Source organism: Camelus bactrianus, chromosome 25 (genome assembly GCF_048773025.1).
Source record: "Camelus bactrianus isolate YW-2024 breed Bactrian camel chromosome 25, ASM4877302v1, whole genome shotgun sequence".
Taxonomy (NCBI): Eukaryota; Metazoa; Chordata; class Mammalia; order Artiodactyla; family Camelidae; genus Camelus; species Camelus bactrianus.
This window is the reverse complement of record NC_133563.1, coordinates 4,186,467-4,197,995: the sequence shown is the minus strand read 5'-3', so window position 1 is coordinate 4,197,995 and position 11,529 is coordinate 4,186,467. Positions and strand designations below refer to the sequence as shown.

Here is an 11,529-nt window from a genome sequence, read left to right as displayed (position 1 = left end):
TGGTAATAATTGTTTGTGAAAAACAGAATATTTAAAATTACTATGGCTGCTTGTTTGTTGCTGGTCCCTAGAAAAGTAACTGATTTGTGCCTGCTGGTCTCATATTTCAGTAACTCGCTGAACTCAGGTAGTTTGTAAGTTCTCTTAGACTGTCTGCTCACTCCTCATCTGTGAGTAATGACAGTCTTGTTATTCATTTGTGACCCTTATATATATTTTTTCTTGTTTTACTGCATTAACAAGGTCTTCCAGTACAATGTACCATCGGTGATAATGGGCATCCTTTACTTTAAAGGGAATATATCTGACATTTACCACTGAATGAGATGTGAGATACAGGAACTTGGTGATTCCCATTCTCATATTAAGGATATTCTTTTCTATTCTTATTTTGCTATGATTTAAAAAATTGTCAATGGGTTTTCAGTTATAGCGAATGCATTCCTATTAACTATTGAAAGAATCACATAACTTTCTTTGCTTTGTTAATAAGGTAAATTATATTAATAAATTTTCTGATATTAGACCATATCAATATTATTAGAATAAATAGAGTTTAGTCAAGGGGAATTTTTTTATATACTCAGATTTTAAGAAATACTTTTTAGGACTTTTTCATTTATGTTCATAAATGAAATTAGCCTATAATTTTCCTTTTTCATACTCTCCTTAGTTCATTTTGGTATAATGGTTATATTACCTTTACCTTTATTAAGTGAACTGTGGAATTTGTCTTTTCTTTGCTCAGGGACGTAAGACTGAGATTGTCTATTCTTTGAGTATTTGCTAGAACTTTAGCTTTGGTGTGTGTGTGTGTGTGTGTGTGTGTGTGTGTGTAAAAGAGGGGTAGAGTTTTAAAACACTGAAACACTTTCTTTAATGGTTATAGGTTTATTTAGGTTTAAAAAAGTTTCTCCTTAAGTCTGTTTTGGTAAGTAAAATTTTTCTAAAAGTGTTATTTTCAAATATATTGGCATAAAATTGTATATTTCTTACAATTAATATCTACTTTCTTTATAGTTATGTCCCCTTTTTCATTCTTAGTATGCTTATTTTTTACTTTTCTTTTTTTCTTGATAAATCTTGCTAGAGCCCGTCTACTTTATTACTTTTTTTTGGTCAAGGTGTCTTACTGAAGTCATTGTTGTAAGTATTGCTGAGTTAATTACTGAGGTACAGTACACATACAGAAAACTACACATATATAAAATGTACAATTTGATGAGTTCTGACACACGTATATAACCATGCAACTGTAACCACAATCAAAGTGATGACCCTGTTTATTAATTATAAGAAATATGCAAGTTTATGCCAACTAAGTCCTAGGTATGCATGTCTCTTCTGAGATGGCTTTGGACAATTTCCCTGAAATGCTTGCATGGAAAGTGCTTCCTCGTTGCTAGCTGGCTTCTCCTCACCACCTAGAGCACCTCGCTCACAGGGGCCATAAGAGGAAGGGGTTTGAGGTTGAACGAGCACTAGCTAGTGCTAAGTCTGCGTCTGGGCAGAGATGGGGCTTAATCCCGGTCTGCTCCTCTCCAAAGCCCAGATCTCAGGCACCGATTCATATGGTCCTGAGGGCCTGGCACCGGTGCTCAGTGCACACTGGGGAGCCACGCTCTGGTGCGCAGCCCACCTCAGTCACTCTCCCTCACGTCACACATTACTTTTCTTCATAGTATCCAGGGTTACACACTATTATCTCATCTGTGTACTTGTGTGTTTATTGTCTGTTTGTCTCACTGGGACATAAACTCCATGAGATCAGTGACCTTGTGCATCTCTCTTCCACACTGTATGCTCAACGTCTGGGATCGTCCCTGGGCCTCATTCATAGTACCAGTAAACATCTGTTGAATAAATGAGTAAACAAGTATTAGCTGAATGAAGAAATTAAAACACTTCTGGATTAAGATAGTTCAAAGCTTCAAGAACTCATACAGAAAAAGGTCTATAACAGAGTCTGCATTGTGGGAAACAATGAGTCCAAATAATCTTGAAAGCACATTTGTGTTTTGCACAAATCATGCATTACATTAAGCTCATTTTCTATCAAAATGGTCAGTATTTCAAATCCCCAGTGCAAACCACAGTTCCTGAGCCAGAGTTATTATCCTTCTCTATAGCAATTATAATAAGGTTGCAGTCTAAAACAGAACTACTTGAGAATTCTCTTTATCAATGTGTCAATCAAAAAGTCATAGCACAGATAATTTGGGAATCAACAGACATCTAAAGAACAGTGGTAGCTTCTTTTTCCAGTGGAGAAATGTAAATTTTGCCCCTTCATGGATAATTCATCTTAACTTAGAAATCATCAGGGAATCAAAATAAGGAGAGATGTTCATTTCTAGACTATGAATCACATGAGAGAATTGCAGACCCTGTTTTATATCTTTTCACACTGCTCTGCTTGAAAGATGATTTCATTTTTTTATCCTCATTTCACATTGGACTAGCATGATTAAAATTCAAAATAACAAGTTTGTTTTCTTAAATTACATAATTGTTATTGAGGAAGAAATGCAGACTACATGAAGTTATTGTCTGAGGTAAATATTTGAGGTTAAAAATGTCTTTTGTTTTCTGCTCTTCTATTAAGTACAGCAAAAAAAAATCCTCAAAATAACCACAATTAGTGTTTCCTTTGGGAATGGTTCACTTGCCTGTTGACTTTCCAAGCATCCCACAAGCCTCTGTTTCTTTTTATTTTGGTTAACAAAGTTTCCAGATCATCAGCCAGTATTGTGCTGACTTTTAAGAATATACTTCCAGTATCAATTTATTTACATCGCTGTCAAATAAATGTGTTGGGACAACTGACTGACTACCTGGAGAAAAATGAGATACCTCACACTTTACAGCAAAATAAATTCCCGGGGAACCAGAAATTTAAGCAGGAAAAAAAAAACCCCACGAAGTACAAGAAAAAAATATAGGGAATTTCCACTTCTTGTAATAGTATCTCAGGTACTACAATTGACTTTCCTGCTAAGAACAACAAGGAAGAATATTTTTAAACACAGTTACCATAGGACCCAACTATCTACTCCTAGCTATTTGCCAAAGAGGAATAGAAGTATGTGTCCGCACAGAGACTTTCACACGAATGTTCATAGCAGTTTTATTTGTAAGTCAAAAACTGGGAACAATCCAAATGTCCATCAACAGTACGATGTTTGAGTACAATGTGTAGTAACAGAAAAGCTATTCCCACTGATTAATAAATATTAGTTGAACATCCATTCCAGGCCAGGCTCCTTTATGCATGTTACCGCATTTACCACTCCCCAGCATTCGGTAAGACAGGCACTGTTACTACGCTTTTCCAGAGGAGAAAACAGAAGCTCAAACAGATGGAGCAGTCTGTGCAGGTCAACAGCTGGGAAGTGGTGGAGCTGGGTTCCAACCTGATATAAATAATAGGCAGCGATAAGCATTTTATTTACATAGTCAATGTCTGTTAAATTAAACAACCCAATGAATTATTATATGTTACTTTTGCCCAGTTTACAGACAAGGAATTTGGAACTTGGAGAGTTGATCATGGCATACAACCAGGTGGCGGGACAGTTGTCTGAGCCCTTCCTCTGACTGTGCTCCCCTTGACAGCGAGACAGGTGTCAGGGCAGGGGAGAGGCGGTCCAGGACGCCAAGGAGCGGCCTGTGGTGCGAAGTGACAGATTCCAGGGGTCTCAGCCGCCTGGTTACAGGTTTGTTTATAACCATAACAATATAGGATATATATAAATAGCTGGGTATGCTTTAGCTAAATGTTCAGTAAATTTGCTTTTAATCATATCCATAGATCATGAGTATTACATCATCTCCGAGAACTTCTACATATAAAGTTCCAATGAAGGAACAATGGTAAGAGATTAGATGGGTCTGATGTAAATCCTCTGCAGCCTCGCAGCCCTGGTGCCCTCATCACAGGTGCCCTGGCTGACGGAGACCCCCAGACTCGATCTTCTTTGTCTCCTTAGAAGGATGACGTTAATAGAATATTTTTCCAGCCTGTTCTTGAAACCTGCCGTGGCCGTTCCTCCTCATTATCCTCCCTACGCCCCTCTGAGTCATCTCACCTGAAGGTCTTAGAGCTCTGCTTTATTTCAGGAGCTGCGGGCAAACACGTAGCTAAATAATGGTTTTATTCTTCCCTGATCTCATAAATGTAGAATTGTGACTCAGTTACATTTTCCAGAGATCCAGCATTATGCTCATGCGTCCAGACAAGGAGTCAGACACATAAACAGTGCGGAGTTGCTAAGCAATGTAATTGCACTGTATTAATCGCGGCAATGGCACCCGTGCTCTCGGCGCCGTGATGGGGGGGTGGTTTCCAAGCTAAAGTCCCAAGGGCACAGGGACAGGGAGGTACAGAAGGGTCACACATGTGTCTTTTGGCTTGAACCCCATATTCTCCTCCCCAAATCCCTTTGTATTGATTTCACACTTTGTAATCAGGGGTGGAATATGATGTGTAAGAGTGGGAGAGGGGGCTGATGATCTGTTGAATGCTGAGTATGTCTGTTAGCTGAGATATCAACACATTTGGGCTTTACTTGTGTGTGTGTATGTGTGTGTGCGTGCATATGAAATACTTCAATTCTACAAACACCCACAGCTAACTTCTACTGGTTCTTTAGTTTTTCCATTTAAATATCACCTTTTTTCCGAAAAGCCACCCAAGACTGGGTTAGGTGTCTCCTGGTATGAATATTTGTTGTTGTTCTTTCTGGTTATTAACATCCAAACCCCCTGCTGAATTTGGGGAAGGAGTCCCTTAAGTGTAGTATTTGTCGGAAGTTTTACTCCTCTTTCCATGGAGGAATCTGAATGAGGGGCGATTTCTCTCCCACCCCCTGGTAGTCCAAGTATCATCCAATCAGATTCTATTTCCTGGAATTTTGGCTCATGAGTGACTGCTAAAAAGGCAAAGAGATGGTGAGAATTCATTTTCTGTTCCCAGTGGCAGGGGTAGCTGCCTCCTAGGAGGGTGGTTCCTCCCACCTGGCATTTGAAGCCATCTCGGGTCCTTCGCATCTGTTGAGCTTGCTCCTCCAGTCCTTTTAGAGCCTGTAAGTCTCCTATAACCTCCACACCCCCAGCCCCCACCGCTTCTCCCATTGTCCTCCAGGAAATCTTTCTACCTACATCAGGCAGAATTATTTCCCAAGCTTGACCCAGGAACCCTGAATGAGCCACTCTCCCTTGAACTCACAGAGTCTTTGTGTTCGTTACGGCTGTCCTAACAAATTATCACAAATTTTGTGGATTAAAACAAAGGAATTTATTCTCTCACAGTTCTAGAAGCCCCAAGTCCCAAACCAGTGTCACGGGGCCAAAATCAAAGTGTTGGCAGGGCCACGCTCCCTCCAGAGACTCTAAGGGAGAACCTTCTTGCTTCTACTGGCTTCCAGCCTCTGCTGACCGCCATCATTCCTCGGCGTGTGGATTGTGGCTGCATCGCTCCATTCTCTGCATCTGTGATCACACTGTCTTCTCCTCTCCTGTGTGTGTCTAATCTCCCTCTGCCTCCCTTTTATGAGGATACATGTGACTGCATTTAGAGTCCACCCAGATAATCTAGAATGATCTCCTCATCTTGAGATCCTTAACTTCATCACATCTGCAAAGAGCCTTTTTTGCCGTGTAAGTTAATATCCACGGCTGGGTCCTGGATATCTCTTGGGGGCCATTTTCGGCCTATCGTGGTAACTTCAGTTTGCTCCTGTCGTTCTGGTAGTCAGTTTACTTGTCCAACTCCCTTACTAGATTGTGAACTCCTGGCGCTCAGAAGTGCTTGTCTTCCCTGTCATTTATTCCTAGTGCCAGGCTTCTGGTAGGCAGGCAAATATAGTCATTGAATGAATCAACTAACAGGTTCACCCAAGATGCAGTCATTATTGCATCTTTTTTTTCCAGCACAAAGTTTGAAATTTAAAAATTTAGTGACAAACTTTCTCTTGTAATAGGCTTAATATCAGCATTATCTCTCTATTTAGTTGGGTTAATTTTGCTTTCAAACCTCTAATGGTGCTCCTTACCATAGGACCAAATCGACAGACGTGAAGCGTGTGCATCCCCATTCAACTCTCAGGGCAGACATTGCTAATCGATCATGACCCTTTTCCTCAAAAGCCCAAACACTGCCTTAGAATCCTTGACATAGTGTTCCAGCCAGCTGCTCCCTATTGAGCAAAGTTGGCCTGCAAGTTAAAAATTTCACATCATCGTACTTAGAAGAGAAAAAACCCAGCCTCCTCAGTCTGGTCCCACCTTGCTGAGCCACTTTCTCTCTCATTATTTCCCTCTATTTCAACCAGGATATCTCCACTCTAAGTTCCTGCATGGTCTTCTCCTCTCTCTCCTACCCTTCAGTTTCCAGGGCAAGTCCCCATGTCAAACAGGAGAGCATTTTCTTTAACCTTGACACATATAATCACTTCTTTTCATGCTGCCAAATGCAATTTGTTTTCTCCAATTATAATCAGCACCTACTTACCCCAGGAAGTCTCCTTCGCTTACTCCATCATACAGTCATTTAATTTATTGTCCCTCCCCAAAATGCAGTATGTTAAACACTTCATTTCTTTTCTGGGTTTCTCAGAGGAGACTCTCATGACCTGCCAAAAGGTTCTATTGATTGCCAAATGGTGCCGATATGGCCCCCAGCTACATTAGGTCTGGTTAGAGGACTGTTCCAAGAATGTGTGGTTCTGACCAACTGGAACGTGAACTCTACTTCTGGGCCAAGTTGGGAGGATCCACAAGACTTTACCCTCCCAACATGGTGATTTCAATGGCAAAGTGAGTGATAAGACTTTCAATAAAGTGGAGTAATCAGTAATCAATACCCTCCTTCTGTGCCTTCAGCATGGAGAATACAGCAAATGTTTCCCACGATGTTTTCTACTACATTACGTGCCACAAAACCCACTTAACCTTGGAGAAACAACAGTGTGCAAAAAAAAAAAAAAATTATTAAGCTGTTGTCTTTCTTCAGTTATGGGTTCTGGTTGTCAGATATATAATGTTAAACAGCCACAGATCATAATGTACCATCTTTCATCCAGGAAGATAAGCCAAAAGCTGGACATATTGCTTCAACCTTCTTTATGAAATAAGCATGTTTTGAAGGTGCATGATTAGACTTATTTTTTTAATCACCGAAGTCTGCTCTAGTTTGGATTTAGTTATTCCTTTCTTTTCGGTAATGGTTAAGATCTCTGGGATGAATTCTGATAGATTAACATAGTCAGACTGTGCTGGACATGGCTGGTGATGGAAATCTAGGCTGCAAGAACGCTCCCTCATCCAATGTCAGAGTTTGAGTGTGTATTTCTTGAAATCTCGGGAAGTAAAACTGGGGTCATGAGAGGCACATTGTGTCCTTTTTTCAGTGTATGGAAGATGTCACAAGGGCCTTTTATCATCAGGCTTCTCTCTGGCTGCTATATTTGGAGCAGCCTCATCTGATGTCCACAGATGGTCAGCCATGGCTAACCTGTCCCAGCTCCAGACCATCTCCTCCCTTTCTTCCCCTTTCCAGCTTTTGTCTCCACATCTTTGGCTTGAGAGCCCCAGCAGTCATGAATCCATCCCTCTTTCTCCTCCCACACTAACCATAAGTAAGACAATGCATGAAAAAAGCTTTTTATATTTTTGCAAAGAGTTTAGAAAATTCTTTACCCTCTCACTATTGGAAAGAGTGAATGAATGTACTTTTGTATCGATTTCTAAAGTGTTTGATTTTTGTTTTAAGTTGGCTCATTTTATGTTGCGTTCCCTTGTGAATTCAACTTCCCTGACTCAAGAAGGAGCATCCCATAAAAAGTGGAAAGATTGTCCATTGTTGTCCCCAGGCCTCCAGAAGAATAGAGACTTAGCTAACCCAGCGTGGGTAACTTTGCCTTTCTCTTGCTCCTCTTTTGGAGACATTGTTGATGAGGGAAAAAATGATCAAAATGAAGATGACCATGGGACGAAAGAGAGGCAGATGTGAACCCTGGGGCTGGGTTGCCACCTTGAGCAACAGAGCAGGACAGGACTCTTTAAATGCCTTGCCTAATATGGCAGGATCATGTTAAAAGGATATAATGCTTCCTAAACAGTTTTGTTGTTTAGAGATAGTCAGAATCTCTAACATAATTGAGATGTCTCTTGAGAGTAAGTAAGAATTTAAGGGGAAAAATTAAAAGGAAAATCCTATTATGTAGATATTTGCAGTTAACTTCACTGCCAGTATCTTTCAGGGGGAGGAGGCAACCTTGAGCTCCTGCAACTAACAGTCCCCAAAGCAGCTTCCAGAATCCCATTTCTGCTCGTCCTCCAGGCCAGAAGCAGAGCAATTAGCAATCAGGTCCCTGCTGTATTATTCACTTTGCAGCATCAAAATATGGAAGCGTTGCTCCTGTTTTGGTTGTTTGCCAGCACACAATGCCAACCATCTGATATTTATGCTAAGTGGGATTCCTGAGAGGAGTATCAGTGGGGGCAGCTTACCAGCAAGACAGATTGTGGGGCCGCCTCTCGGCTACAGTAAATGGGCCTCGTTCCTCGGATGCCTGGAATTTCACTCCCGGTTGCAACATCATATAAACATCTCCTGGTTAGGGCTTTGGGGCAGACAAGCAACAATGATTAGTGTTTCTAACCAATAAGCCTTAATTTGAGAAAGGTTATTTTTTCCCCTATTACCCGGTTTCAGAAAGGCAAGGATGTTCTCAGAGAAAAGCCTTTACCTAGAAAGTGCTGGCTGCACACATGAAGGCATGGCGAGAGATAAGACCTTTCCAGGGCGGGAGACTCTCATTGTTTGCAGAGTGTTCTAGGACATCTCAACCTTTAATATGCTCACCAATTTCAAACCACAATCATAGTTCTGTGGTGGGGCCTCAGATTCTGATTTTTTTTAAAGTGTTTTATGTTTTTTTCCCCCAGCATAAGCACATATGCATTTACTATTCTTTTTGTTCTTTGGGTTTTTTTTTTTTTTTTGGTGGGGGGGGGCAGTAATTAGGTTTATTTATTTATTTACATTTTTAAAAAAATGGAGGTACTGGAGATTGACCCCAGGACCTCAGGCATGCTAGGCATGTGCTCTACCACTGAGCTATACCCTTCCCCAGATTCTGGTTTTTCAGTCAGCTTTTCGAGGATGGCCGATGCTACTGGTGCCATGGACCACTCTGAGGAACAAACACTTGTATCAGATTTTCATGTCAGGGCTGGCAAGGTATGTGTGAGAACCAGTTGGAAACTGAATCACTCTGCTGTACACCAGAAATTAACACAACATGGTAAACCAACCATACTTCAATTAACAAAAAAAGAACCAATTGGAGGAAATCCTTTCAGGAAATACATTCCCCCACAAGGACTATCAAACTGGGGATAATAAGGAGCTTGTGCATTTTTTGTCGTTATTGAAGCATAGTTAGTTTATAATGTTGTATTAGTTTCTGATGTACAGCACAGTGATTCAGTTTTATACATATATATATACCCTTTCGTATTCTTTTTCATTACAGGCTATTACAAGGTATTGAATATAGTTCCCTGTGCTGTACAGTAGGACCTTGTTGTTTCTCTATTTTCTATATAGTAGTTAGTTGCAAATAACAGACTCCCAATTTATCCCTTCCCACCCCCTTCCCCCACTGGTAATCATTAAGTTTGTTTTCTAGGTCTGTGAGTCTGTTTCTGTTTTGTAAATAAGTTCATTTGCATTATTTTTTTTTAGATTCCACATATAAGTGATATCATACGGTATTTTTCTTTCTCTTTCTGGCTTATTTCACTTAGTATGACAATTTCCAGGTCCATCCATGTTGCTGCAAATGGCACTATTTTATTCTTTTTTATGGATGAGTAGTGTTCCATTTTGTATCTTCTTTATCCAGTCATCTATCAATGGACATTTAGGTTGCTTCCATGTCTTGGCTATTATAAATAGTGCTGCTATAAACCCTGGGGTGCATGTATCTTTTTGAATTATGTGTATTTTTAAAAGCATTATTGAGACATAATTCACGTGCCATAAAATTCATAATTTTAAGTGTACTACTCAATAGTTATTAGTATCAGTTGTGCAACCATCACCACAATCTAATTTTAAATAATTTCCACCAGTCCAAAAAGAAACAGTCTCTTTTGCCATCATTCCCCATTCCCACTTCCCAGCCCTAGGCAACTACTCACCTACTCCTGGTCTCTGTGGACTTGTCTTCTCTCAACCTTTCATATAAATGGAATGATCCAATATGTGGTCTTTTGTATCTGCCTCCTTTCACTTAAAATGATGTTTTGAGGTTCGTCCATGTCAGAGCATGTTTCAGGACTTTGTTCCTTTTTATAGTCACATGTACTTCCAAAAAGTTCAGGGTGATTCCACGGCTTCCTGGTTGAAGGTCACTGTATAAATACTATATTCTTTTAGAAAGTATTACCATTGTTCTTCAAAATGAGGAAGCAAGGAGGCCAAACAACTCCTGATAATTGCAACCAATCTCTTTTGACTGCAGACCCAAGGCTCTTCCTTGATGCTCACTCTATGAACCCAGTAGGTAACAGATCTGAGGTCACCTCGGGCATAAAGGACTCTTCCAAAGTACACCAGAATGCAACTGGGGTGCCTTTGTACCAGGCTTACCAAAGGGTGGCATGCAAAGAAACACTTCCAGCTTCAAGGAAACCTTGAAGAGGGATTTAAATCATTACTGAACTCCTGGGATGGAGCACATTACACTGCATGATACATCGTGAAGAAACTCCTCTTGGAGTGTCACGTCTCCTCCAAATTGCACCACGTACACCCGCCGCGCCCTCCCCCCGGATCTCCCTGGGTCTTCACCCTCCCTCATCCTGTTCCCTCAGACTCTGGCTCGTGGTGGCTGGCTTGCTTTCTGCTTCCTTCTCCAGGAAGGATTATTTCCTTTGGTCTGTAGTCTTGCCGTTTGAATGCAAGTCAACTTAGTCACTGAGAGCTATTCTCTCCCCCCTCCACCTATGCCTTTTCTCACTTCTCTTGCAGTGGCGCTAGGAACATGGGAGGGTAGAGAAGGCCACGGCCAGTTTGGAAGATTTTCTGGCCTGGTCTACAGGTGCTGGGGGTGTGTGCTCTGGGCGACCAGTCCACCTTCTGAAGAGGCTTCCAGGGAGCCAGGTGTCAATGGCACCTGGTTGATATCCAGTCAAAGGAGAGATAAAAAGCCATCCTTTTCATTTTAAATTTTTTTATTGAAGTATATTCAGTTTACAGTGTGTCAATTTCTGGTGCACAGCATGTTTCAGTCATACATATACATTCATATATTCCTTTTCATATTCTTTTTTCATTATAGGTTACTACAAAATATTGAATATAGTTCCCTGTGCTCTATAGAAGAAACTTGTCTATCCATCCATTCATCCTCTCCTTGCCTGCTCCTCCTTGGCTTGTTGCCTTCCCAGGCTCCTATCCCCAATTTCAGGCCAGAATCAACCTTCTGGGTAAAGGTCTAGTGACAAAACAGCTCCCTA

At 40.9% G+C, this 11,529-nt stretch overlaps 1 long non-coding RNA gene across 1 annotated transcript; it reads right to left on the bottom strand.

Annotated features, from left to right (window-relative positions):
• Positions 1 to 3,221: 3,221 nt before the first annotated feature.
• On the bottom strand, positions 3,222 to 10,565 carry LOC123612292 (uncharacterized). Its single transcript, XR_006719511.1, has 3 exons — positions 10,210 to 10,565; positions 8,512 to 8,624; positions 3,222 to 3,413 (listed from the first exon to the last, which is right to left on the bottom strand). It is a non-coding gene; the product is annotated as an uncharacterized LOC123612292 (long non-coding RNA).
• Between the last annotated feature and the right edge of the window lie 964 nt (positions 10,566 to 11,529).